The sequence below is a fragment of the Hemicordylus capensis genome, chromosome 4 (assembly GCF_027244095.1).
Source record: "Hemicordylus capensis ecotype Gifberg chromosome 4, rHemCap1.1.pri, whole genome shotgun sequence".
Lineage (NCBI taxonomy): Eukaryota > Metazoa > Chordata > Lepidosauria > Squamata > Cordylidae > Hemicordylus > Hemicordylus capensis.
In genome coordinates, this window is record NC_069660.1 from 69,526,074 (window position 1) to 69,548,282 (window position 22,209).

A 22,209-nucleotide genomic window follows, 5' to 3' on the forward strand; every position below is an offset into this window, starting at 1 on the left:
CACACCAAATCTTGGATAAAGCCTCTGTCTGGTATTCCAAGGATGCCTCCACGTAATCAGTGGAGATCAACAGGACTGTGGACAAATCTGCTCCCAGTGCACCTGACAGAGAAAGAAGCAAGATTCCGCAGGGTAAAAATAAACTCTGGAGATGTCTTTCCAGGTCATCTAGTTTCTTTCCCCTGCTGCCATGAAAGAATTGTTCCCTCCAGCAAGGACGCTTTCTTAAAAGCACTCAAATGAATGTGTTTGCCTTTTACAATGGCCAGATTGTGGGTAAACTCCTTCAAATTCTGAATGCAAACCCATGGAGGAGGCGTTCTTGCTGTTTGGCTGAAAATAAATGTCAAATAATTTTAGCAGCACTTTGAAAGCAAGACCCATTTAAAATGACACAGTGCAGTATACAGTATTTAAGCCAGCTGGCTCAGAATTTCTCAAGTTGAATATCCCATGATATACAAGTATCCTCAGTAAGGAGTACATGAAGGATATTAACTATGAGCTTTATCATGTAAGAATTGAGGGCTCTGGTGTGCACTTCCTTTGTGTGCAGAGCATGGTATGATGTCTGACTTCTGTACAGAGTAATACAGAGATCTGGTGTGATACAGTGTATAATACACTGGACCACAGAGAGACCTGCATTCAAAGCCTTTCTCAGCTATTAAGCTCAGGCTAAGCTATCTTCTCTGTTTTGAGGATGAAAGCTGGGGTGGGGGTGGGGGGGTCTGTATGCTTCCTTGAGCTTCTTAAAGGAGGACAGGATACAAATAGAAATAAACAATGTAGAGTTTTGCAAGTGGAGTGCTTGCAGGATGCATCTCCAAGATAGCAGCCAAACACCCATGCTCTTGCTTTGGTACTGCAGCATACCGGGACCAACTTGTGATTATGTAACAAAAGTAACAAATTATGTTACTTTCCCCCCAGGACATCTCTGCATTCATTGCAAGGAGTTCATTGTAGTCAGTTACACAGGCGGCATTGGTCCCTGTCAATGACATGGTGCAGCATAGGCTGAAACATTCTACACAACTGGGCTGCAGAGAACAGCCATTTACAGTGACGTCAGGATGGCAATAGAAAGTGCAGTTCACACTGCCAATTATATTCAATTTTGCTCCTGATGATTCACAGTTACTGCACATTATATACATGCGTCCTTTAAAAGTAGCATTTTGGTGCATTGCTCAAAATGGCTTAACTTTAGGCATTTCTTACCGCAGTAAAGCTGCCCATCTGGGAAAGCTCATGATCTCTGAAATTAAAGTCATCTACACATGCCCTGAAAGGGTGCCTGCCATAAGACAAGCAGTGGGGGACTTTCAAGGAATGGCTTGTAGGGAAAATTGGTAACCAGAAACCTCATGCCTTCATTATTTGCTAGAGACAGCTCTTTGTCCTGGGCGCTTTCCAGACTAGACACTACAACAGGGTCAGGAAAATCTCAGAAGTGTACTTCCACATTTCCTGTGTCATGACACCACAGTCCCTACGCAGACATCAGGGTGCCATTCACATTTCCAATTCCTTGTTGCGAATTTAATCACTGCGATGCAGAGCAAGGATGTCATATATCCAGCGTGAAAAAGTTGCTGTTTTGGGGGGTTGTTAGTTGCTGTGAGACTGCTCCCCCTGCTGTTTACGGCCCAAATGCGACTTGCTCGAACTGAGGCATTTTGCTGCTAATGAGCAGTTAGTCTGGAAAGCGCCCTAGTTAAGAACGGGCAACCATTTGCTATCAATGTTGGATGCCACTATTTCTACCATTATACTCGAAGAAGTGAACTGGCATCATCATCATCAAGAGGAATCTACTGCATTTAACGGGATTTGTTTTTTAATTTGTACATTTATATCCCACTCTTCCTCCATGGTAACTGATTTTTTTTTTTTTAATGTATGATTGGTTGGGTAAGAAAGCCAGTTTGTTTGGCTTGTATGCAGGCCAGTAGCCAGCAAAAGTTCTGGGTGTGGGGGCACCAAAGAAAGTAAGGGGCAGCAGACAGCTTGCAACATGGAGCACTTATACTTATCTGTACAAAAATTGGGGTCAGGTCTACCAAATGGCTGTATATCAAATAAGTAGCATATTGAAGTAATCAAACCTTAAAACCTTAAAAACACCTGAGCATGCACACCCTGAATTAAGCTGAGGCTGTTCTAAATATTTTTGAGCATTGCCATTGTTTTCAGAGATTTAATATTTAAATTATAATATTTGATTCATAAATTAGATGCACCACCTAATTTCTCTCCCCCTCTGCACCCGTCCCGATGGCCATCTTCAGTAAATTGTGTTAAGAATGATGAATGAAAAGCTTCTGTGCAGGTTCCTTTTATCTTTACTGACTCTGGAATCACACTTCTCGCTTTGCTTGTAAAGATACTTCAAAAATACCTCCAAAGCGTTAAGGTAATTTAAATGTCAGATTTATGTCCTTTGCCTGAGCATTTAATCGGTGTTCATTACAGACTTTATATTGATGAGTGCCAAGTGTGGGTTTGTTTTTGACAGTTCTCTGTCTCGCTCTTCCTTACTGCAAATGTTTTGGAGAGTCTCTAGTTTTCAATGGTGCAGCTAGAGGGCTGCCTGCTATTACTAAGGAAGCACAGAGAGGTGGTGTGAGAGAGAAAAGTGAATGGGTGTGTGTGTGTTTATATATGACTGGCCCAACCTGCAGTTTCAGGTTTCAGATCTAGCTTATCACTCTCCCAGTCCTTTCAGCCTGTGGATGTTACTCTGCCTTCTCGCTGACGGATCTGCCAGGAGGAAGGGAGAAACTGTTATGCTTCTTTCCCCCCTTCTTTTCTTCCTTATTTCTTCAGTGAGAGCTCCTACCCTCAGCTGTTTTCCAGCCCTCCACGTTGGAGCCCGCTCTGCAAGAAGGCTTTTAAAATATCCTGTTCGTGTCTCAGCATTGAGGGATGCGTCCACCTCTAGCTTGAAGGTAAATCCAACCAGGTGTTTGGTCTTGATGCTATTCTAACCTGGCTTCTTCAAGGGAATACCTTTGTTGAAGTTTCCTGGATTGATAGGGGGAGCCTTCAGAGTCTGTCAGTGAGTATCTTGAAAAATTTCAGAGGCGACCTTAAAGGATGTTAAAGGTGGTGGTGAACAGTAGGCTTGTTAAACTGTGTTGTGATGCAGTCTTTGAAGACGGGGAGCGTCAGGTAAGGTTCAGCCTTAGGGCTTGAACCTGATTTAGCTTCAGTGAGTTACCCATCCCAAAACAGATGCAGAACCTTCAGTATTACCTAGAGGTGGGCTCAAGCTTTGGCAATAGAACAGTGGCTTTTCAACCCATCCAAGTCTGGGGTGGTTTGAAACTGAGATTTATACCCAAGCAAGGAGTTAAAAATCTGACTTTGAAAGGCATTATATTTTTACAGGTTGTTTGTGCTTCTTCACCATTAGAATAATCTTCACTTTGTGCATTAGTAAATGCCAGGTTGGTGTGAGTTACAAGTCTATTGCCTTGTTTTTTGCACCATCTGGCACTGAAGTCCATGAAGGAGTATAGTTATAATTCTGTGGGTGGGTTCAAAGGACCCGGGGGCCCCAGCTCCTGAGGCCCCCCCAGCTCCACTCCTCCCAATTTTCTTCATTATCTCCCTCACTCCAAGGGGCCACCAGGGAGAGGGATGAACATGGGGCCCCCTCTCCTAGCTACGCCCCTGAGTCCACATGTTGTTCTTTTAGTTGCTCTAGCTATGTATGTTGCTTCACATAACCATGGCATTTGTGTGTGCAGTTTGAAACACATTTTAGAGTGTGTGTGTGGGTGTGGGGGAGCCAAAAGTATTGGCTAAAATATCTGGGAAATTAAAGGTAACTTATACAAATATGGTTTTCTTTAAGAAGATATCGTCACATAGGCTATTGAGCTGTTGGTTTGATATGAGCGCGTTTGTCTGGTTCACGTGTAACAGATGCTTGTTGAAAGGATGAAAAACCCCCAGCTTCTACTCCAAGTGTGAAATTACTTTTGGCATGATAGGGTTGGTCCATTGCTACTGACAGCTGAGCTGAACTGACCTTGCTGTAACAGGGTGATGGGTGTCTTGAAGTGGAGGTCAGACCCTCCAACAAGACATCAGCCCCCCCCCCACCCCCGTACTGGTATGCATGGAATTATACCTAATATGGGAGCTTATCTGCAACTGTACCTATCTGGCTGGTACAACACTGTCAGAACCAGGATGTGGTTCTTGGGGATTTGCTAATGAGCTGATTGTGTACATTCAGAGCATTTCCCCCTGCTAACTGGGCAAAGAGGCACCTTTTGCCGTGGTGATTCTATTTATTTAGCAGGGGGAGAGTAACTGGCTCTATCCACCCCAGCAGAGTACCTCCAGTGACTGTTGCTGGTGTCTATCTTGTGTTTGTTTTTTTTAGAATGTGAGCCCTTTGGGGACAGGGAGCCATCTTATTTATTTATTATTTCTCTGTGTAAACCGCCCTGAGCCATTTTTGGAAGGGCGATATAGAAATTGAATTAATAATAATAATAATTTTAATGTTTGCAGATATAAACATGTACATATGTACATCTAAATGTGACGATGTACTTCCTGGAGTTTGAGGGAAATGCATATTCATGAATGGATTGTTTGATGATACATGCCACCAGACCCTTATGGAAATAGCTCACTCTTTGGGCAAAGGGGCCTAGAGTGGTATATAAATAAAATAAATAACATATGAAATGTTATACTATTGAATTGTTTCTTCACCGCTTATTTTCCATTTATCAAATTTGTTGGGTTAACCCTGTATGTGCAGTTATGAGCACACAGACTCTGGTTATGGATTCTATCGTGATTCTAACCCTGTTCAGGTATTACCTTGTATATATGATTGCCAGCTCTGATTGAAGGTATTCCTGGATATATTTTTCTGAATATTTTTCTCAACAGTCACTAAAATCTTCAGAGGTGCATTAAATACTGTCCTGGAGATTGATGCTGATCTCCAAGCTAATCCTAGTTGTAGGTGTGTGCAGGTGCCTATACACATGTACATGTTTTTGTGTGAATGATTGTAGTAGATGCATTCATTTTAAAAGTAAACTTGGCTACAGGGTACAGATAGGAAGTGTACATGTTTTGAACAAAATGTGAGAATGATTGTACATATATATAGAGCCAGTGTGGTGTAGTGGTTAGAGTGCTGGACTAGGACCGGGGAGACCCGAGTTCAAATCCCCATTCAGCCATGAAACTAGCTGGGTGACTCTGGGCCAGTCACTTCTTTCTCATCCTAACCTTCTTCACAGGGTTGTTGTGAGGAGAAACACTGCTCAGTATACTGCCCTGGGCTCCTTGGAGGAAGAGCGGGATATAAATGCAATAAATAAATAAATAAATATGTGCATACACTATACTGTATACAAATTGTTCAGCTCATTATACTTTTTGCCCTCCTCAGCTTTATGTTTCGTTTATGTTTTATTTGTTATATATGATGGGAACAATCCAATCAAAGTTAAGCACAGTGAAGTCCTGTTGATTTCAGTGGGAGAGATTTAAGCACTTGATTGATTATAAGAACATAAGAACAGCCCCGCTGAATCAGGCCCAAGGCCCACCTAGTCCAGCATCCTGTTTCGCACAGTGGCCCACCAGATGCTGTTGGAAGCCACAGGCAGGAGTTGAGGGCATGCCATATCTCCTGCTGTTACTCCCCTGCAACTGGTACTCAGAGGCATCCAGACTTTGAGGTTGGAGGTGGCCTTTGGCCCTCCGACTAGTAGCTCTTGATAGACCTCTCCTCCATGAAGTTACCCAAACCCTGCTTAAAGCCATCCAGGTTGTTGGCTGTCATGACATCTTGTGGCAGAGAATTCCATAGATTAATTATGTGTTGTGTGAAGAAGTACTTCCATTTGTTGGTCCTAAATTTCTTGGCAACCAATTTCATGGGATGACCCCTGGTTCTAGTCTTATGTGAGAGGGAGAAGAATTTCTCTCTATCCATTTTCTCCACACCATGCATGACTTTATAGACCTCTATCATGTCTCCCTGCAGTCGTCTTTTTTCTAAACTAAAAAGACCCAGGTGTTGTATCCTTGCCTCATAAGAAAGGTGCTCTAGGCCCCCGATCATCTTGGTTGCCCTCTTCTGCACCTTTTCCAGTTCTACAATGTCCTTTTTTAGATGTGGTGACCAGAATTGTACGCAGTACTCCAGGTATGGCCACACCATAGTTTTGTATAAGGGCATTATAATATTAGTAATTTTATTTTCAATCCCCTTCCTAATGATCCCTAGCATGGAATTGGCCTTTTTCACAGCTGCTGCTGCACCTTGAGTGCTTACTGACTGGATTGTGCTCTATGTGTATGTTATATTGCTGTTTTTCTGTTGTTTAAAATTTAGTTAAACGGGTTTTAATAGTGATATTAAGTTTGCTTTAAGTTGTCTCCCATACTCAACTGAAGGGCAACTAATAATTTATAAATATAAATAATAAGTAAGATATTATATTTATTTTTGTGGTCCTCCACAGAAGAAAAATTCTAAGCTTAAGGATATTTCTGCCATCCTACCCTAGTGAACAAAGTCAGCCAGTAAATTCTGAGATAAAAGGCAGAGGTCTTTCTTTGAAGAGCTTTTTAAAACATAGATCACTTACAGAATGGAAAAATATAGCCCCCTTATATATGTGACTGCTTTTCCTTAAAAAGAAAAAAGAAAAGCTTTTAAACTGAAAGCTTTTAAACTTTCAAAACTCAAATGTGGTTTTGAAATACATGCTTCATAGGAAACAAGAAACAAATTTGTCCACATTCATACACAAATATACATGTACAGCCATATGCCAAAACTTACCTTAATGGAAATTCACTGGCCTGTGTCAATTGATGGTTATGACAGAAGACATACACCCAGCCATGCCTAGTGAATAGCTACAGTACCTATTCAGGGGCTTACAGTTGCTGCTGTGTACTACAGTTTAACAAATGAATCCTCTGTCTTACCTACCAAATGAATTTGTTAGGTGTCATCAGAGGCGTATCTAGGGAAAATAGTGCCTAGGGCAAGCACTGAAATTGCGCCCCCTGGCCAAACATCTGACACCCATCTTTCAGATAACTTTACCATAATAACAGCTGAAAAATACAAGTCAAGCTCATTAATCTTTTAATATTTCAAAAACTATTTATCTGTGGACATAGCCAGACCAAAAAATGCTGGGAAACTACAAATTTCTGTATGCTGGGGCTCATGAAATACCCAAATACTATGTGGAGGTATACTTGGAAAACTGAACAGAAGTGTCTGTCTAATTCTCTACTATGCATTGTAGCATCACTGTTACATAAGTTTTTAAAATAAATGGAGAATTTGACTTTTCCCAGATACTCTGAAAATAATTAAAGGATATGCAGAGTAAACTGTGTCACTGCTTGGAATATATTCTAGTATTTCAGAAAGACAGTTAAAATGAGAGAAAGAGAGCAAGAAACTCCCAGTGGGCCTTAACACTAAGGATATCACACTGATTCAAAGACAAACTCACCATTAATAGCCATATTATTAAGACATCACATTTAACTCACTGATCACAAGAAGCAAAGTAAGAGCAAATCCTAGCTCCTAGATACAATCCTAGCTCATATGTTTCAGCTCAGTATTCACAAGCCCTGATTCTCTATACATAGTGCCAAACTAAATATGTGTACAGTGATTTATATTATATTAAATTAATTTTTTTTACCTGTAGCCCCTGCAGGGGGCTTTCTAAAGGCCATTTGGGGGGGGGTATCTGCAAAGGTCCCCCTACTGGCCTCTAGGGCCTCACAGGGACCATTTGAGCATGTGCGGTGGCCATTTTAAAATTTTGTTTTAAAAAATGGCCACTGAAAACAAAATGGCCACCGTGCATGCTCAAATGGCCTCTGCGTGTCCTGGCATGGCCTAGGCAGGCCATTTGAGCATGCATGGTGGCCATTTTGTTTTCAGCAGCCATTTAAATATTTTTTAATTTTAGAAAATGGAGCCCCCCTTCAAGAGGCGCCCGGGGCACATGCCCTGCCTGCCCTACCCTAGATACGCCCTTGGGTGTCATAGTGTTGGATGCCTAACTTGAGATCTGTGCTACAATTCTGTTAGAATATGTTTGAAATTGTATTTTGAAAGAAGGATGCTTTCTGGTAATTTAAAGTACTCTGTTTTGTTGCATCTAAATATGAAAATACATTTGGGGGGTTGTTACAAATCAGATTCCAAAACCTTAGTAGGGCATGAAAGTGGCTGGTTTGTTCACCATCACACCAAAGGCCTCTTAGTCACTTCAACATAAAACTAGAATATCTGTTTTTCCCTGCTGCTTGTTGGAGAATATTTGATACTGGAGGCCAAGTGGATGCTGTTGCAGAAGTGAAGTTTCATAAACTGTGGTCTTTTCTGTTCAGTATTTAAGATCTATGAAATGCCAAAGGATTTGTTCTGAACATCCAGATTTGTCTGTCTGTACCTCATTAGGACCAGGAGCATTGATTGTCGTACAGAGTGCTTCCTTTATATTCTTTATGTGCTACAGCAAGCTAGGAGGTTGCTAGATGCTGACACTCTTATCTCATATGTATATATAGGCAGTTCCTGTGTTCTTTCTCTGTCATATTTAAGCATGATAAAGAAATGGAACCCAGACATGCTATGCAGACAAAAGGAGCAGTTCTATGCAGATAGAGGCAGACTTTGTTCTCTTAGCTGCCTCTGAATTCTGTGGAACATAATAATAAGTTTGCAGTCTGGGAGGACTGCAGCTGAGTGGTGGGTGAGAACCCATCCCTTACAAAACCTATCAGGCATCAGTGACCTGGATCACCAGTATTAGGATCACCAGTATTAGGAACCGGGGGCGCACACGCGTGCACGCACACACACACACACACACACACACACACACACAGCCTGAGGCCATGTGAGAGTGCAGGAGAAGTGAAGTCCCTCTGTCTGCAGGATCTGATACTGTGGGAAGGGGTGGAGGTAGAATAATATCTCAAAGCAAGGATCACTTGGGTAGCTCCTCACTCTTGTGAAGAGAGACACTAAAGAGCAAGTGGCATCTCAGTCTGAAGGAGGGTATGGAGAGGAATTAGAAGAGGAGTTGCAGATTAAAATATCAAAAATGTCCACCATGCTAATATTTCTCTTACTGACAAACGTCTCACAATGTGGCCTGAACTGGACCCCTTTCAAACATAACCACCTAGAAAATGTAGTAGTTTAGGTAGCCATGCAACCTGATGCGCTTAAGGTAATTTTTATAATCCGTTCTACAGTAGAAGGGGTCCAGCTTTCAGCCTCTCGGATCTGGTCTCCATGTAAAGTTGGCTTGACTGCGGGTGGATATCCAGTGTGCAGAAGTGCCTTTTCAGATTGGTGGCTGTAGAATCCAGAAGAAAGAGTGGTGGTATGCAAGGACAAGACAGTAGAGTTGAATCAGGACTATTAAGGGTTTAATGAGATAGATCATTCACAGCATGCTTCAAAGGCCCACTCTTTTAACAAGATTCATTTGCTTTTTTAAAAAAGCAGATAATCTTAAGAGAATGCTGTAGGTACTTTTTGTTGTACCACATGATAGCAAAGTTAACACAGGTTAGACAGCCCCCGCTTTTCCTTTTCTCAAACAGAGAGGTTTATCCCTGCAGTATGCATATCTAATACACAAAAACATTTCTTCCACTGCATAGAACCAGAGTGTTGGGCAGAGGTATAGGTGTATTTCTGAGGAATAATCACATGTAATTTGGAATATGCTTTGGGGGGGCGGGATATGCATGTGTGGCTGCCACCCCTTGTCCTCTCTAAGCACTTGGTTGCAATAAGAAATAATTGTTCTTATTATTACTCTTATCACTTTGAAATGAAAGCTGCATCTGAGTTGTGAGATGCTTTAATCCGGTTACAACTCTCGGCAGCACTGACACTAAGGGAGAGTACAGGGTGGAAAGTATGGAATGTGAGGCATCCTGATTCTGTGTGCTTGGAGCCCGCAACTCAAGCCAGCACTAGTAACTGTGCTAATGTTATCTGTCCACCATCTAGCAAGATTAGTACTGTGGCACAATCCAAAATATTTTTGTAGAAAACAAGCCCATGCTTCTTGGTAGAGTCATGTCCTAGGAGTACCTTACCCTTCTTCTGGCTTAATATTAGATAAGAACAGCCCTGCTGGATCAGGCCCAAGGCCTATCTACCCCAGCATCTTGTTTCACACAGTGACCCACCAGATTCCTCTAGGGAGCCCACAGGCAAGAGGTAAGGGCATGCCCTCACTGTTGCTCCCCTGCAACTGATATTTAGAAGCATCTTGCCTCTGAGGCTGGAGATGGCCTATAGCCACCAGACTAGTAGCCATTGATAGACCTGTCCTCCATGGAATTGCCTAAGCCCCTTTTAAAGCCATCTAACCTAGTGGCCATCACCACATCACGTGGCAGAGAATTCAATAGATTGATTATGCACTGTGTGAAAAAGTTCTTCCTTTTGTTGGTCCTAAATTTCCTGGCCTTCAGTTTCATGGGATGATTCCTGGTGCTAGTGTTGTGAGAGAGGTTCTAGTGTTGTGAGAGTTGTCCCCATGTCCTATGATTGTTACGTTTACTCAAGAGCCTTTACTGAGGAACTTTGTCGAAGGCTTTTTGGAAGCCCAAGTATAGTATGTCAATCGGATAATCTTTATCCACATGCCTGCTGACACTCTCAAAGAACTCCAAAAGTTTAGTGAGGCAAGACTTGTCCTTGCAGAAGTGATGCTGTTTCTCCTCCAGCAAGGCCTGATCTTCTAGCTATTTAACAATTTTGTTCATGGGGAAAGCGGCTGTCTGTAAGCAGCCTAAGCTTTTAGTCTGCTGTTTGTATTTAGAACTAGATATGTGAGCTCTGCAGGAGTGGCCATGTTTCCAAAGTGAAGCAAAGGCTAAGATAACTTGTGTAGGAAGAAGATCCACAGTGCTTCGCCCCTTGGCTTCAGGAACCAATGAGTGCAGACAGCTAGAAGAGCAAATTTGGGTGGGACCTTTCCTTTGCAAATGTAGCAGACTAAGAAGAAGAAAGGATATTTATTCACCCTCATAATTTAAAGCATTATTTTTCAAGGCCTGATTTCATTTCTATTATAAATACTGGAATCATGGTGGCCTTTGACAATCTGGCCTCTCCCAATGGTGAGTCAGTTCGGACTTTGATCCACATTAGTGTATGCAAACAAGCAAACTCTCCGCTTTTTATGAGTCTGGTCCAGTTCACTTCCTTTGTTTTAATTGAGCTTGCAATTAAACCTAATTTCCTTTCTGAGATTTTTTTTTTAAACAAAGTTACTTATTTTGCAGGCTAGGTTAAAACTAAACCAGTTTTAACTATTCACTGAGAGTTGGAGGGGGAAATGTGTTTTAGCAGGTCTCGTTAATTTCTTGATGGCTACCTGCCAGTCTTGGCTCCAAATTTATCAGTATAGTTATTGACAGAGTGTTCCCACAGTTCCAAATGCTGGGTAGGATTTCCATATCACTTGCCTCAGTGGGCAGGCACTCTTGGCCAGTACCTATGTAGATAAGGATTGGCTTCTCTCTCTGGATCTTCCTGTAATGGTTGCCACCAGGTACATGGACCGGATGTGATATTCTTATTCATAATATCTGACTAATCCTTTGTGGCCACCTATAACCTGCTTCCTCACCCTATATATCATCTCACAGGTTAATGTAACAAAGTTGGTTCATATCCTTTATTACTGAGCGCTCTTCTGGTAGTTAAATAAAGTGCATATGGTGGTAGAACTCAAGATGCCATATGGCTTCTACCTGACTTTCCCCCTTTGATAGATCGTCCTGCTTCTCATCTATGAAAGTAAAGTAAAGTGTGCCGTCAAGTCGATTTCGACTCCTGGCGCCCACAGAGCCCTGTGGTTTTCTTTGGTAGAAGACAGGAGGGGTTTACCATTGCCTCCTCCTGCAGAGTATAAGATGATGTATTTCAGCATCTTCCTATATCGCTGCTGCCCAATATAGTACTAGCGGGGATTTGAACCAGCAACCTTCTGCTTTTTAGTCAAGCATTTCCCTGCTGCGTGGTTCTGCCTAAATCATGTGGATGCCAGAAGCAGCATTCATATCTGGGTTCTTGTGCTGCTTGTGTCATGAATGGCTCCCTGCACAATCTGAGAATATGCTCTAGAATTCCCTGTGAGTCAAAACACTTTGAGCCAACCCTGGGTTTCTGGCATATCGTTCTAATCAGAAAAGCCAAAAATTTTGGTGCCTGAGGCAGAAAATCCAAATCGCATTCCCTGTGGTGATAAAAATATAGCCAACTAAATAATTGATAATTCATTTGTTTTTACACTTATATCCCACTCTTCCTCTACCGAGCCCAGGTTATTTTTGTCCTCACAACTACCCTGTGAGGTAGGTTAGGCTGAGTTTTAAGTGGCTGGCCCAGAGTCACCCAGTGAGTTCCATGGCTGAATGGGGATTTGAACTCAGGTCTTCCTGGTACCCTAGGAACATAAGGAATCAGTCTTATACCGAGTCAGATCATTGGTCCATCTGGCTCAATACTGTCTACACTGACTGGCAGCAGCTTCTCCGAGGTTTCAGAGAGGAGTCTTTTCCATCCCTACCTGGAGATGCCAAGGATTGAACCTGGGACCTTCTGTATGCAAGGCAGGTGTTCTGCCACTGAGCTACAACTCCATCCCCAAGTACTTTCCCCTGACTGAGCTTGACTCTTTCACCCTGCCAAATGGTAGGGCTGGCCCTGTTCCAATTGCAGCGTTCTAATATTAGCAGTGATTCACGTTGGTGGAAACTATGCCAAAGCAAATCATGGGGTGGAGAGTGCTCTGGTGTGGAGAAGAATGAAAACCCTTCTTGCAGGAAGCCCACTTTGTTCCTGAAGCAGCCTGATCTCCTCTCTCTCTCTTTGAGGAGAGCAGTAAAACCGCCTGTTGGGAGGTGGTGTACAGACTGAGCCAGAGCAAACAGTACATCAGGCTGTTATCTTGAGTTGCTGTCAAGATAAGAAAGCGTAGCAACCGTCACTTGCCTCGCCCAGTTGTGTGGGTTTTCGGTGAGCCCACCCCTTGGCAGCAAGCAAGGTGTGTGACTGGTTCATTTTGCATCATCACATCCTCCATAAAGACATGCAGACACCACAAGGGGTTTTCAGGGGCAAGCAACGTTGCTGCTGCCTTCCCCTCCTTCCGCGTCCTGCTCTGCTGCTGTCTCAGGCCTAGCGCTTGTAGGTTTGTTTACCAACACTGTGCTGTCCTTGCACAGCACAGGTGGCTGGTTGTTAGCCTCTCTGTCTATTTCTGGCACCGGCCACTTGGCCTCCTTCCCTCTTTCACGTTGTTTCTGATAATGATAATCAGGTAAGGAATGCAGCTCCAAGTTGGAGTTGAAGGCAGCTTTTTTCTTTGTTGTTGGCACGTCTGACCGGTGAGCATTTGTTTAAAGGGACAGTGCCCCAGGGATATCAGAAGGGCCACTAATTAAAGCTGATGATTACTGTTATTATTAAGTCTTCAAAGCAAGCCTGAAAGAACTGCCAGATTGTGCTTGCAATGCCCATTTGGTTTGAATACAAGCAGGCATCTCTTGCCACTCATTTCTTCTTGTGTGTCACAGTGACATTTTGGAGCCTTGTTGTTCAAGAGTGCAGGAGCCAGTTAATCGAGGAAAGCCACCCACTGTCCCATGTTTTAAGCAACTGATCTTACGAGGTTAGATACACTCCTGTCTTTAGGCTTGCTACCCATTCAAATGTTAGACCAAGGGTCAGTGGCCCACACTTTGAGCAGCGGGACGGACACGGTGCTGATCCACCCACACTGCTGCGGGCTCGTCGTGAAGTGCTAGTGGTCTTGCACTTTTTGTACAAGAGTGCAAATACAGTATTTGGGAGTCACCTTAAGTGGTGCAATGGGGAAATGCTTGACTAACAAGCAGAAGGTTGCCAGTTTGAATCCCCACTGGTACTATATTGGGCAGCAGAGATATAGGGAGATGCTGAAAGGCATCATCTCATACTGCACAGGAGGAGGCAATGGTAAACCCCTCCTGTATTCTACTAAAGAAAACCCCAGGGCTCTGTGGGCGCCAGGAGTCAAAATCGACTTAATGGCACACTTTACCTAAACCACTTTGGGAACTTTTGTTGAAAAGTGATATATAAACATTAATCGTCATCGGCAACATGGGCCAATGTACCTCTATTCACTTCAGTAACTATCCCATCTCTTGATGAGAGGTAATTCATAATGATCCCCAGCACTACTCATGAATGTGTTATCCCTTATTATATAAGTTATGTTATATTCTAATTTTTAAAAACATTATACCCCGCCTTTCTTGAATTGTCAACCAAGGTAGCTTTCAACATCATAATATTGGAGCATGATGAAATATCAGTAGGCAGATCTAGACTATATTGGCAGTGACTAAGTCCCACTGCAGTGAATGGGACTTCAATTAGTCATGTCTCACTTGTCTCGTTTATTTCATTGGGGTTTATCATGACTATCTTAGTCTGCATCCTGCCCAATAATGATTACACTAACAAAAAAATTATGTTGCAATGTTTCTTTCCACCCTTCCTCCAAGGAGCACAAGGTAGCATATAATACATCCCCCCCCCGCCACTTCATCCTTACAACAAACCTGGGAGGTGGGTTAGGTTGAGGGAGAGGGGCTGCCAAGGTCACCCTTGCAGGTGCAAGGTCACCTAGTGGGCTTCATAGCTGAGTAGCATAGTGACTGGGTCTTTCTAGTCAGGTAGGCATTTTAACCACTATACCACACTGGCTTCCTTAGGGCTTATGCACATATCACTGTTTCACAGAATGTCACAGAACATGTGGTAATTCCAAACCGTGTTACATTTGTATCTCAGCTAGCAGTATTGATATGTCATATGCAGAGGTGCACCTAGGTACTAATGGAGTCTGAACCTAAAGGCCTTTGGAGGCCCCCCTCCCCTGAAAATTAAGCATCCTCGTGCTTGGCTGGGCGACCACACCACCCAGAACAGACTAAAGAGGATTTGGGGGCCTCAAGGGGCTGTGGAGGCCCTGGACTTTGGCCCCGAAGTCCAGGGGTAAGAGTGCCTCTGGGCATATGTGTTATTCACTACTGGGTAATTAACCATCTCAGTGTTGAGTGGAAAAATCTTCTGATGAGCTCTAATCTCAATACAGGGCAAGAACTGAGCGAACCTAGTAGAGCAGTTAAAAGAAAGCTGGGAAGGCCCCAATTCAAGCCTATCTTCAGCCATGGACTCACTGCATGGCCTTGGGCAAGTTAGCCTGGCCTCACACAAGTAATTTGCCAGTAATAATAGTATATCTTAGATGGTTTATTATAAATATTATTGGGGTTATGTATGTGAATCATTTTGAATGCTTACGAGAGTCCTATATAAATTATTATTAGTAGTATTAGTAGTAGGCTTGTTTTTGTTTTTTTACATGTTATATCCCGCTCTTCCTCCAAGGAGCCCAGAGCGGTGTACTATATGCTTAGGTTTCTCCTCACAACAACACCCCTGTGAAGTAGGTTAGGCTGAGAGAGAAGTGACTGGCCCAGAGTCACCCAGCTAGTATCATGGCTGAATGGGGATTTGAACTCGGGTCTCCCCGGTCCTAGTCCAGCACTCTAACCACTACACCACGCTGGCTCTCATAATGAAGGGAGAGGGGCATTGTTATTTGAACCATCCCTTATAACGTGATTTAAATTCTATTATGAAATAGTACTCATGGAGGGGTAGTTTGGATGAATTAAAGAATTCGGTGGCAACACCTAGCATGATGGGAGGATGGCAGGACATGTATGCTCACATTGCTAATTGCATGGGAACAGGGCTGCCTGGATAGTAGCATCAGGGTAAAGGATGCTGGAAATCTGAAATCAGCACCCAGCCACAAACCTCTTTTGTGACCTTGAACAGGGCACTTAAGACATGTTCAGCTAGGACAATAATAGCTCCTTACTAGTTCCCTGTGGTGGTTGCAGATGGGATCATGGCCACTTCCAAGAGCACATGAAAGCCAGTGAGGCTGTTCACATGAGCAGCCCTACCTGGGCTTGTGCAGCCTGCTTCACTGGGTAGCCCAGGGATTGTACTTGGGCCTTTACCTGGGTAAAAGGGCACAAGCCTGCCCTTCCACCTAGTACCCCAGTAGTGTATCTGCTCATGCTACAGGCAGCCCAAGCAGACACAGCACCTGGCGCCTAGACTGCCCGGCTGAGGGGGAATCCCTCAATACACTGCCCTCCTTGTGTGATGCATTAAGGGATATCTGGAGGCTGGGCTGCATTTCCCCAGCCTCCAGAACACCACACTGCCAGGAGCAGTGCAGATCGCGTGGGCGTGTGAGCCATGTGGCCCACAAAAAAAAGAAGATCGCCTGGGGGGGAGGTAAGAATGCTCCTGATTCACCCCGCCAGCCCTCCCTGCTTGGCAAAAACGGTTATGTGAATGACTTTACTGTCTTTTGAAAAATGGCTGGATGGGTAATTTCTTTATACTCCCAGCAAGTGGTCCAGGCACCAGGCATGTGGTCTAGATCTACTTTGCATTTACGATGAGTAATTTGCCAAGGCACCATCTTGATTTGGTGCCATCTTGAAGGGCCCACTATACTATACTAATCTATGCCTTGACCCTTCTTCACAGTGGGAAATCCCACAACAAACCCACTATGCACCCAAAGGAGAAACAAAATCTGTATTCATTCAGCATACCTCTCTCCATTTAAAATCCTATTAAGTTGTGCATGAAAAGTTGATTGGCCAACAATTCTAGGCCCCTCTCTGTCCCAATGAAGGTGTGGACTTCTTGACTGGTGGCATTATGAAGGTGGCATTATGATCTTGTTGGATAAACTCTATATGGCCTCAGTTTGTGCAATCGCAAGGAGTCTCTAGTTGGTGACAGCAAGAAGCTAAGCTTGCAAACAGTCCTTGTAATCTTGGGATGACTTCTTCTTGCCAAGGTGTGGAGAAAATTGCTGAGCTGCATCTAAATGACAGGCTTGAGCCCCAGCACTTCAAAAGCCCTTGGGGGCATAAAAGGGTGTCTAATGACCAGTTGGGAGAATGTGTGGCTCATTATCTCAGGATCATCCTAGGCTTGTGAAATGATGATGATGATGGTTCTTAACATGGTTACTGCACCTGTTTTTCTGCTGCTTACAGAAATTAAAGAGAACTGGCCAAATTAAGCCAGTATTTGGGATGGAGACATTCTGACTGCAGTCTGTTGGGAGGTTCCATCCTCATCTTCACTGCAGAAATTGGCATCTCTGGTGCTACTGCAAAGAAGTAGCTATATTTATGCAAATGAGAGGTCTTGATAAGTAGGTGTTTGGCTTATGAGCAATATTTCTATGCTCATTTATGTTTATGTACATCTGCAAATGAATTTGAACTTGTCAGTATATTAACTTTGAACTCCATAATCTTCATGCCCATTTGTTCTCATTCATTTGCCTTTTCCATGAATTTGCCTTTTCCACGAATGATTTAGAAAATCTTGAGCGCTAAACAAAATGAGCAATGTAGCTTCCTAAATGTCACATTCCCTGGAAAATTAAGAAATGAAAAATGCATGGAGGTTTTTTTTAATAGATCTTGCCTGGTTTCTGAGCCCTGATATGGTGGCCCGGTTCATACATAACAGGAAACCAGAGGTCCTGAGGTTACCTCTGGTTTCCAAACCTGAACATCTGAATTGGAGGAAATGGAGTTTGTGGGGGAAAGTAGCCCAAGGTTTCCCTGGCCAAACTCCACTCAGAACCTTCGGTCATAGTGGTGTTTTGCCAAGGCAAGCTCAAATTCTATGGTTCCAGTGTTACATACAAACACTGGCACTGTGGTTTGGGCCCCACAGAACCGGAGCTGAGGGAGAAGCTCCTCCTTCACTCCAACCTGATTGGCTGTGCGGGCTGCCCTTCTGTGAAGAAGGAAGCCAACACAGTCAGCTCCCCCGCCTCTCTGCAGTCTAGCTGAGTGCAGAGAGACGCTTTCCCCAATGTCCAAATGCAGATGGGAGAGCGGGGGGAGGGGGGCGTTGACCTGTGGTTTCGTGTTACGTATGAACCGGGCCAGTGTGTATTTTAATTATAGGATGCTTAGGAGAGCATATTAGAGAGATGACTGGATGGCGTGTAGACAGAAAAAAGCCAAGTAGTAGGTGAGCTTGGTGCTGCATTGTACCTGGAGGGTAAGGCCAAGCAAATAACAGGGTGCCCTTTAACAACCTGGCAGTGGGAGTATTTTTCTGGCACTTGTTTCTTTGCGGGAAAACCTGCTTACTCAGCAGTCATGCTCCTCATTCTTTTGTAGTCTTTGTAAAAACAGCCGTCCCAGTTTTTATGGAGATATCAAGTATTGGGAACGAAGTCACTATTTTTAACTAAGCCAGATCCAAAGAACTGTACAACTCATTCTGTGCATCCAAGGAAGGTCTGGACTTGTATTTCTTGAATAGCAGGGTCCTATGCAACATGGCAAATTTCTTTTGAAACTACCAAAACTACTTGGAACTATTACTTGGATTTGTCAGGTAAATGGTATTGCTCCATATGCATTTTGTCGTAAGATAAAAGGGATGTGTGTGTACCATTCAAAGTGAAAGCAGTGTTCCACAGGGCACAACTTTGTAGCTCTTTGAACTCCAGCCTAAGGCAGTGATGCTAAATTGACTATCTTCCTTTTAGCTACATTTGCTAAGTGAAGAACCTTATAGCCCAAATTGTGTTGGAATCTTGAGAGGTGTGGTTCCATTATTCCATAAGTCTTCTGTACAGCTTTTAAAAGTATGCCTTAGACCAGGGGCTCCCAACAGGTGGTACTTGAAAGGCTCCCAAGGAGTATTTAGGGCATTCGTGCCTGCCCACACTGCAGCCACACTATTAGTTCCCCATCCGAGGATTGCTAGTTTGAAGCTGATGCATCCTCAGCAATGTGTCCACTGCAGAAGCTCAGCATACCCATCCTATCAGCCTGACTGACAAGTTTCAAAAGGTTAGCACTGAGTACTCTCATTGAAATCAATGGGACAAGTAAACTTGCCCCATTTATTTCAATAAGACTGCTTATGAGTAACTTGATCTGGATGTGAGTCAGTGCCTGTAGTAGCCCCTGCCTCCCTAATCGTAACACTTAAATGTGTGTTTTTATGTATGTATGACACACACGGCTGCTCCATGGCTATGAGATGGGCTACTCCAGTTATGGGCTTACATCCAAATTAAGTTAGTCATAAGCAGTCTTATAATTTCAGTGAGAGTATTCATGAGTAACTTAGTCTGAATGTAAACCAGTGACTACAGAAGCCTGTCTCATAACTGTAACATGTGTATGTGTAATAAATTCATATCCGCATGCAAGTACTTCCCAGCAAAAACAAAACAAAACAAAAAACAAAACCCCAAGATGGATGGGTGCTGCTGCTGGGCCATGGTGGCATCAGTCCACCACTTATTTGAAAATCCCTCCATATGCCTCCCCCCCACCCTTGTCCCTTCCCCCTAGCCAATGCTGGCACAGTTACCCCTGGCAACATAAGATCTGAATGGAAACAAGCCAATCTGGAACCAAGGGGGATTTGCCAGCCAATCATTCACACTTGTAAGTCAGCAATCTGAAGCTTGGAGGGTGGGATTTTCAAAAATCTTTGCAGGGAAACAAAATGGAGAGCAAGGCAGATTGCCACAAAATGGAGGTCCGAATCTCTGATTTTTTTCAGATTTTTTGGGGTGATTTGTTTTGGATCTGAATTGGGGCAATTGAGCACAGGGGCAATTTGTTCTGTCTACAAATTGCCCGAAACAGCTAGATTCAGGTACAAATAGTTTTGTACCCGAATCAATTCGCACATCCCTAGTATATTCTGAATCTTGAATTATATAGGACTGGGATCTTCTGCTTCGAGACCCAAAGCTAGGGACTTTGGTAGCTGAAGCCAGACTCCACAACCTATAGGACTCAGTCATTGTGAATCTAATTGATATATCTGTGCTATTAATCCAAACTAAAAGGGGTTTTTGTGCAGCTCTGCATATAACTGCTGCATCCATAAACCGCTCTGTGATAGTTTATGCAGATGCAGACTATAGTAATGTGGCTCGCAAATAGCAGCAGCAAGCAGAGAATTCAAATTTTCTCACTTTGCTTTGCTGGTCCACACGAACATTTTGACTTGATGGTGATGGAGTCAAGTCAATGTGCATTGCCATGTTGGCAATATTATCCATCAATGTGCTGTGATATAACAACAATCAGATGGAGTCCCCAAGACTAACTGGTAGACCAAAAAGTAATGGCTACTCAAAATAGCTTCAATGATGATATCAGACTCTGAAATGGTTGTATAATTCAACCCTACATCCAAAGGAGAGATCACCTTAGCAATGTGGAGGCCATATTGCCAAGTTTTTGTGACTCTCCCCAGGCAAGAGTGCACTAGGGCATTCATAGGTCAGTGTTTTAGTGCTTTCTCATTGTTGATATCTACTTGATGTTGCTGTTGACAGGTAGGAAGCTCTGTGCAATAGTATGATAGATGTGTTCAGTATGCCTGGAATCTGCAAGACATGTTGTTACCTGTGTTCTGTAGGGAAACAGCTGAAGAGTCATCTAGGATGCCCAACAGAGTTTATCTAAGCAAAACAAAAATACAGGTACAACCACTTGTGATCAAACTGATAGGCATTTACTGGTGTGCCAGTGCAGAAAGTGGCTAAAATCAGCTGAAGGATGCGGCAGTCAAAGGAGTTAAACAGCTTTACAAAATAACCCACTATTTTGTTTTTAAAATAGTGGGTTATTTTGTAAAGCTGTTTAATTCACCTATGCTTGTCTAAAAAACACTTGGATAATTTGATAGCAATTAAATTATTCTTTAAAAGCATACCAGAGATATATTAGACAATGGGGCTATTCCCATGATCAGGCAAAATCCGGCTAGGGGAGCCTAGCCCAATTTTGCCTGATTGTGGGAGCCCCCGGGCTCGCAGGCAAGCCCAGTGGCTTCCTGGCAGTTAACCCGGCAAACTAGCCCTCCCCTTAAACCAGGATTAAGCAAGCGCTCTGCAAACCCAGTTTTTAAAATTGTGCGTAGCCGTGGCTACTCATGAGCAGACCCTCGGCCGGGAGGCTTAAAAGCAGCCTCCCAGCTCTGGGGTCTCTCCAGTATGCCCTGCGCACCTGCGCAGGCAGGGCATACTGGAGCTTTTGGGGGCCACACGGCCCCTGATCCTCCCACGGATCCGGCAGAAGAGCTTCTGTCACGATCCTGTCACAGAGCCGGCAGTCGTGTGGGCGGCCAATCCAGCCGCCCAGGGCTGCCGCCCTGCTCATGTGCAGAGAGAGTGGGCTAAGCCCACTCTCCCCGCTCACCTTCCCCAGGTGGGTGTCTTGGATCGTGAGACCCACCTCATAGACTGTTTGGCATGTTGGGGTCCATTGGACCCCAAATACCTTTGGCATGCAATTTCATTTGTTCCCATACAGGCAGAGTTGGAACATCACAGAACAATGTAGCCCTTTATTATAGGAGATAACATGGAGTATTAAGTAGCAGAGGTAAGGGGTTTTCTGTATTTTATATAAAATGTCTTGACTAGCAGCCAGAGGTTGCCGGTTTGAATCCTTGCTGGTATGTTTCCCAGACTATGGGAAACACCTATTTCGGGCAGCAGTGATATAGGAAGATGCTGAAAGGCATTATGTCATACTGCGCGGAAGGAGGCAATGGTAAACCCCTCTTGTATTTTACCAAAGACAACCACAGGGCTCTGTGGTCGCCAGGAGTCGACACCGACTCGATGGCACACTTTATGGTTTAATATGTAGGAAAGAGAAAATAACATTAGAGGCAAGGAAGATAAAGGTGGTACAGTTGCTAACCTTGACCAGATCAACTTGATTCAGTGCTTCCCTCTGTTCAGACTCCCTCTGTCACTTTGAGCAGGTCACCTGATGATGCTTCTCAAAAAAGGATTCAGCAGGCATCCTTTGCACAGATTTGAAAAGCCAAGCAAAACTACTTAGAACTCCTATTCTGGGCATCCGGCTAGCTTCTTTATATGGTTCATCCTTGTTCCTTCTGAACATAGAAAGCTGTGCCGAGAGACAAGATTCAATACTTGGCATAAAATGGCTACAAGACTTTATAATAAT

At 43.6% G+C, this 22,209-nt stretch overlaps 1 protein-coding gene across 3 annotated transcripts in view; it reads left to right on the forward strand.

Moving 5' to 3' along the window:
* The window catches only part of PLEKHA6 (pleckstrin homology domain containing A6), a 265,991-nt gene that overhangs the window by 81,881 nt on the left and 161,901 nt on the right, over positions 1-22,209 (forward strand). Inside the window, exon 2 of one of the 3 annotated variants that reach the window (XM_053246370.1) lies at positions 2,833-2,954. The exons of 1 other annotated variant lie outside the window; for it this stretch is intronic. The gene's annotated coding sequence lies outside the window, so the exon portion shown is untranslated. Of the gene's footprint in view, positions 1-2,761; positions 2,955-22,209 lie in introns of those variants that run through there. One more of the 3 variants, XM_053246371.1, reaches the window with a different exon arrangement.